Source organism: Clinocottus analis, unplaced genomic scaffold (genome assembly GCF_023055335.1).
Source record: "Clinocottus analis isolate CAN_PGR_092001 unplaced genomic scaffold, fCliAna1.0.p SCAF_20, whole genome shotgun sequence".
Taxonomy (NCBI): domain Eukaryota; kingdom Metazoa; phylum Chordata; class Actinopteri; order Perciformes; family Cottidae; genus Clinocottus; species Clinocottus analis.
In genome coordinates this window covers 13,773,313-13,779,502 of record NW_027175932.1, presented here as the reverse complement: position 1 = coordinate 13,779,502, position 6,190 = coordinate 13,773,313, and positions in this window count along the sequence as shown.

Here is a 6,190-nt window from a genome sequence, read left to right as displayed (position 1 = left end):
AAGCTTCCTGAATCAAAGATCAGAGTCAGCACTAACTAGAAGCACTGTCAAAGAGTAAAGTCTTAAGTCTACTCTTAAATGAGTTCATTGTGTCTGCCCCCGGACTAAAAGTGAAAGCTTATTCCACAGAAGAGGAGCTTGATAACTGAAGGCTTTAGCCCCCAACCTATTTTTAGAGACTCTGGGAACCACCAACATTTATTGAATGTTTTCTAATAATATTCCCGAAGGGAAGCATATATAAGGTTAATACAATTGGTCCAAGTACAGAACCTTGAGGAACCCCATAACGAACGGCAGTGGTCATTGAGGCTTCATCATTTACATAAACAAACTGATATCGATCTGATAAATATGACTTAAACGAGCTTAATGCTGTACCTCTAATACCAATCAACTGGTCTAGTCTAAAATATCATGATTGATGGTGTGAAATGCAGCACTAAGGTCAAACAGGACAAGTACAGAGACAAGTCCCCCATCTGATGCAACTATAATTGTCGCCCCCCCCCCCCCCCCCCCCCTCCGACAAAATCTCACGGCAAGGTTTTTAGAAAAGTTGGCAGCTCAGCATCTGGCCCCGTTTCCGCGTCGTCGAGCCGGGGGCTCTGGCTGCGTTACTGACTTTTATGTCCGGTGTGGTATTTTCAAAGTAAACTTGTGTTTTTAAAAATGGGGAAATGTAACCTCAGATATTTTACTGGACGCCATTTTGGTTTGTAGTCCCTGTCGGATCCATGGAGATGGATCTACAATTCTTATTTTTTTGCCTTTAATGAGAGAAGACTGACTTCTCTCTCACAGCGGCCGCTTCTGATTGGTCAACAACAAAGGCACAGTTTGAATGCATTCCCTTGGTCTATAAGTAGGAGCTGCTTCTGAATCATTCTTTGCCACGTATTGAAATCGTCATACAAGTCAGAAGCACACCCTTACAAGCAGTTTAGCAGTTCTCCAGAGTTTTTACAGTTTGTAGTTTATCCCCAGTATTGAAGCAGTCATACCACCCCATAGTATTGAAGCAGTCATACCATTATTCCCAGTATTGAAGCAGTCATACCAGTCTACAAGACATCGATAGAAGACAACCAGTTTCCACCAGAGGACATCTGTCCACTGGAGGTCTTCTGTTCAGACCAGAGCTCATCACTCCACCACAGCTTATCTGTCCACCACAGCTCCTTTTATACAAACATGTCCCTCGCTGTATCGGAGACGACGGGCAAGCCTGCTGGGAAACACCCCCATCTGCCAAAGGCCACAAGTGCTGGATTAAGCCGGCGGCAAAAGAGGTTAATTCGTACTGTTCAGAACGACCACTCCGAACTGCTACAAGACGAAGGTGCTGTAGTTAGCCGGCAGACAAGGGAATTGAATCCTCCTGTTCCAAAGAACAAGTGCCCCAATCCACCGAAGGCCACATTTGGTGCCACCGACATTCGGCTCATGGATGGGTATGAGCCTCCTGTCCCAAAGAACCACGCTCCACCTCCTTCCGCTGAAGATTTTGCCCGTTTAATTAACGCACAAAGCAGAGCGGAAGTAGAAAAGTGGAATTTCTGCAGACGGATTCGTGAAGGAGAAGTAAAATGTCGCCAACATGAGAAGGGTCGTGCAAGCTGAGATCCTCAATCAGCAGAAGTACAGTGATTTGCTTGAGATGTTTAAGGCTCAATCCAGACACCTTGAAGAGACACAGGCGAGTCACAACAAAGAAATTCAGCTGCTTCACAGCAACGGCAAAATGAGGGAACAGGAATGGGGGACTCAAGAGATCAGCTCGAAGACACGCATCCAAGATCTCGAAAAGACATTGAGGAGTCACGAGAATGACATCAGGCTGTTTCAAATCAATGCAAAAGTGAGGGATGAGGAATTGGCAACTCAAGAGATCCAAGTCCAAAAGCTCAAAATGAACAAAAAGGACCTTGAAGACATATGTTTTTCAATGAAGAAGAAAAGCAGAGGTGTTTTTGGCAAAAAAATTGGCGGATCAAACGACAGAGGTGGATAAGATGGTACAAAAAATGAAGGCAAAGGAGGAGAAAAAGAAAGAGAGGACAGGGTTTTTCGGAAGATTTGGAAGAAAATCACGCGGTGGTAGTGAAGAGCTGGAAGAGGCTGCTGCAGCTCCATCCCCACCTTCCTCCCTTCAATCATCATCCATCCATCCAATCTCTGAGTGCTAACAGTTTCTGTTAGTTGCCTGCAGCCGACGATCCCTCAAAGAGACCGGCGCCGCTGCAGCCCACCTGGCTAATCAGACTGGCCGGGGTGATTGGACCATGTCTTTCTACCTTAGCCAGAGAGGTGTCCTCAGCAGCCAGGCTACTGTGCACCACTATGGGGAGAGGTCTCCTCGCCCCTTTCACTCGATGTGGACTCACAGATCGCCATCTACCATGCAGTGGTACATGGCTCGTGAGTGTCATTATGTCTGTCTTGAATTCTAGTTTGCCGTTATTTGTCGCTTTGTTAAGATTTTGTTCCCCATCTTAAACCTGTACATATTTTTGGGCCAATAATTGGACCATTGCCTTATAACTTTTGAGTTTATACTACCGAATTGTACGGCGTTAGGCAAGAGTTTTTACACTTGATGTTTAACTGACAGTGTTGTTGTTAGATTGAAGGAAGTGAGTCCTTCTGTGTTTGATTCATTACCATGTCTTAATATAACAGAGGACTCCGGTGTTAACTTTAGATTGATCGTCTTGTTGATGGTGCTATTGGCTCATTAAGAGTGAGTAAAAGAGTAAAAAAGAGGACTCCTTGGAGGCGGCTGTGGGTCTTGATGTGTGTCTGGATAGATTTTTTTCCCATTAAACTCCATCAATTGTCTAATAATTGGACCAATTGGTTTCTACTTCTAAATCTTCTACCTGTCTCCTGAACCCTGTTCTGATGAAGCTGCTTAAAGAAGTTTTGTCTTTAATTAGCACCTCTCTACTCGATATTATTAATGTGTCTTTACTAACGGGTTATGTACCACAGTCTTTTAAAGTGGCTGTAATTAAACCTCTCCTTAAGAAGCCCACCCTCGATTTAGATGTGTTAGCTAACTACAGACCTATTTCTAACCTTCCCTTTCTCTCGAAGTTACTGGAGAAGGTAGTCGGAAGTCAGTTGCATACTAATAGTTTATTTGAGGAGTTTCAGTCAGGATTATAGAAAGCACTATGGCACTAGTGACAATAACTGATGACCTTTAAGTTGCATCTGATAGGCGAGTTGTCTTTGTACTTGTCCTGTTAGACCTTAGTGCTGCATGTGACATCATTGACTATGCCCTTTTATTACAGTCCCAGGTGGTTTCCCATCCAGGTACTGACCAGGCCCAACTCTGCTTAGCTTCCGAGATCGGACTCAATCAGAGTGGTGTGGCCGTAAGCTATAATAAGCTATTATTTTATTTTCAAATCTATTTAGCTATATTCAGGTAATTTAAGCTATATTCAACTATGTTCAGTCATATTCAGCTATTTTTTTCAAATATTTCAGCTAAAAGCTTTAGCTTTTTGCATTCCAACGCATTTTCTGCAGGAAATGCTCTTTCTGGTTTTTGAACGGTTCCTTGTCCTTTTGACGAAGTGAAAGTTTAAGTTTATTTTTACTTTGGTTCCCACAACACAACTTAGCGAGTGAATGAAGTCAAACGCGTTACCCTTCTCTGAATTCATCGACTGGCCACCAAACCGTGAGTAACGTTTCTTACCAGTAGAAATATGACTTAACAAGACAAAATAAACCCAAAGATTAAAAATAAAAGATGGAAAATGGATTGAATGTTCTTCTTCTGTGTAAACATGTAATGTAGCCAATAATGAAAGTAGAGTGTCTTGCATGCTGCCGCATATGAACATAACATTTGAAGCCAGGCTTTGCTATTGAACCCAGTGGATGATGACCTGAACAGCTGTTCATGTGAATATGAATGAATACATGTTCAGAATCTGCTCAGCTGCCTTCATCTCCCAACAGCTCAGTTCAAGCCACCTGATTCAACCAGTCAATCATGGATAAGAAGAAAAGTCCTGCTTAAGAAACCCTCATCCTCAAAGGATGTTTTGACTGTCACCAGAGGACATCTTCTCAGAAGTAGAAGCGAAGGGAAGAATCTGCAAAGACGGATGGACATAAAACAAATCCAGTAAAGACAAAGTGTCTCCTGTTTGAATGAAGGCTCTTACAATCCATCTGGTCCAACAGACACACACATCTGGATCCAGGAAGCTGCGGTTACAGGTCCGAGGAAAGAAAACGAGAACCCTGCCGCGTGCTCTGATCCACAGTAAACTGTTGGAAGCGGTTTACAAAGCGCCTTCATAGAGAGAGATTTATTTCAGCTCCCTGAGGTAAACACAGGAGGAAGCTCCAGTCATGATGGAGTACATCATCACGGGGGAAGTGATCAGAAGATGACAACTTGCAACATGTGTGTGCACCTCCCAACAAGTTGATCTTCCTTTACTTATCATGGCAGATCCTCGGTGTGTGTACACATGCAGCTGTTTCAGTCCCAATAGTGACGCCTGTGTCTTAATAACTTTGTAAAGCAAACCGTCACAAATACATACTGAATTGTTATATCAAAGAATTGGTTTATTTAATTTGCCACTAGGGGCACGGCTTGGTTCTCTGTTTTTGGTCTCCGCCTCCTGAGGGAACTCTGGTTCCTCCGCTCCGTCCGACCGGCTGCTGTCGGTGCAGAGCAGGTGAGCGACGAGGGCTGTCGAACCAAACCACTGTAGGTTCATCATTACCGGTGCAAGGGACGACTTTCTCTCACTCACACACATCATGTTATGCATCGACAACGTAGATAAAGAACAGTTTAGAAAACAGGGACTCCACCACTGTGACCGCTGGCTGCTTCTGTGATTTGGTTCCACTTCTTGCTGTGAGGTTCTGCGTCGCCAGCTGGACTCTCCTCATATTTGATGTGTTGCTTTCTGGCATCGACAAAAGTTCTTAAACACCATTAAGAACGTGTGAGGTAAAAATGAAGTTGTGTGGCTTTGAGGAGAGCAAATGTAGATAAAACAGCTCAAGTAACAGGGAACATATAATCTAAATACAACTTAGAATAGACAGAGATCTTTAAAATGTCTGAACAACTTTCATAGTACATCAATACATCTACCATAGTAATACACCGTCTATGGAGAAGTACCTCATACAGACACTTCTACCTGTCTGACCTCCCAACGCACCTCTATGACCTTGAACACACCAGCGTCAGTTGCCTATCATACACTTTCAGATATGCATGTGTGTGTGTATGTGCATGTGCAGACTCATTCTGTTAGCATGACATGTTAGCCGCGTTATCTTCATCCGGAGCTCAGTGCCCCTCCAGAGGAGCCGGACACAGGCAGCTGGATCTTTGCAGAAGTGGAAAGACAACAACCAGACGGTCAAAGCACAGCTTTTGGTATTAATGTGGTCAACCAGACACTTTTAATTTCAAATTTGTTTTTTTAACAATGATCGTAGAACCTGATCGCTGTCAAAATGATTGAAGTACGTACACCGAAGAGGCCCGACGCTCTGGAGAACCCAGACCTGCCCTCTTTCCAATCCTGCTGCTCAGAGACAAATAAAATAAAACTTAAAAAACAAACATACAGCGTTACTCGTAGCAGATGCCACTCTTGCTCTGTGAGTAAGTGCTTGGTGGAGAGAGAGCAGAAAGGAACAGACAATAGTAATCTCAAGATTGCTTGTAAAATTACTTTTAAATGTAGATAATATTTGTATATAGGTAGATAATGTTTGGTTGATTTAAGGGGGATAGCAATAAGAACGTAAAGGTCAATACAATCAGAAGGTCTTAGCTCACTAGCTAGGTCAACAGAGAACCGGTTATACATGCACTAAAACAAAAGAAACTCATTAAAATCAGAACGTTCCACTTGAGATTATATCCAAATTTATCGGCCCCAAAACTACACCAAATCCAAGTCTCCAACAATAGATTGATTCTTTTTAAAAAGACAAAAAAAAAAAGTGTGAATTTCATTTTTAAATATAAATGGCTAATTGACATTATTGCACATGAGCAAAAGACAGTAATACTATTAGAGCTCTGTTCAGCGACCTCCACCGCCTCCTCCACCTTCCTGAAGCACTTCAGAACATTCAGACACCTGGAGAGGAACGCCGCCAGAGACGCTCCTCCCAACGGCTC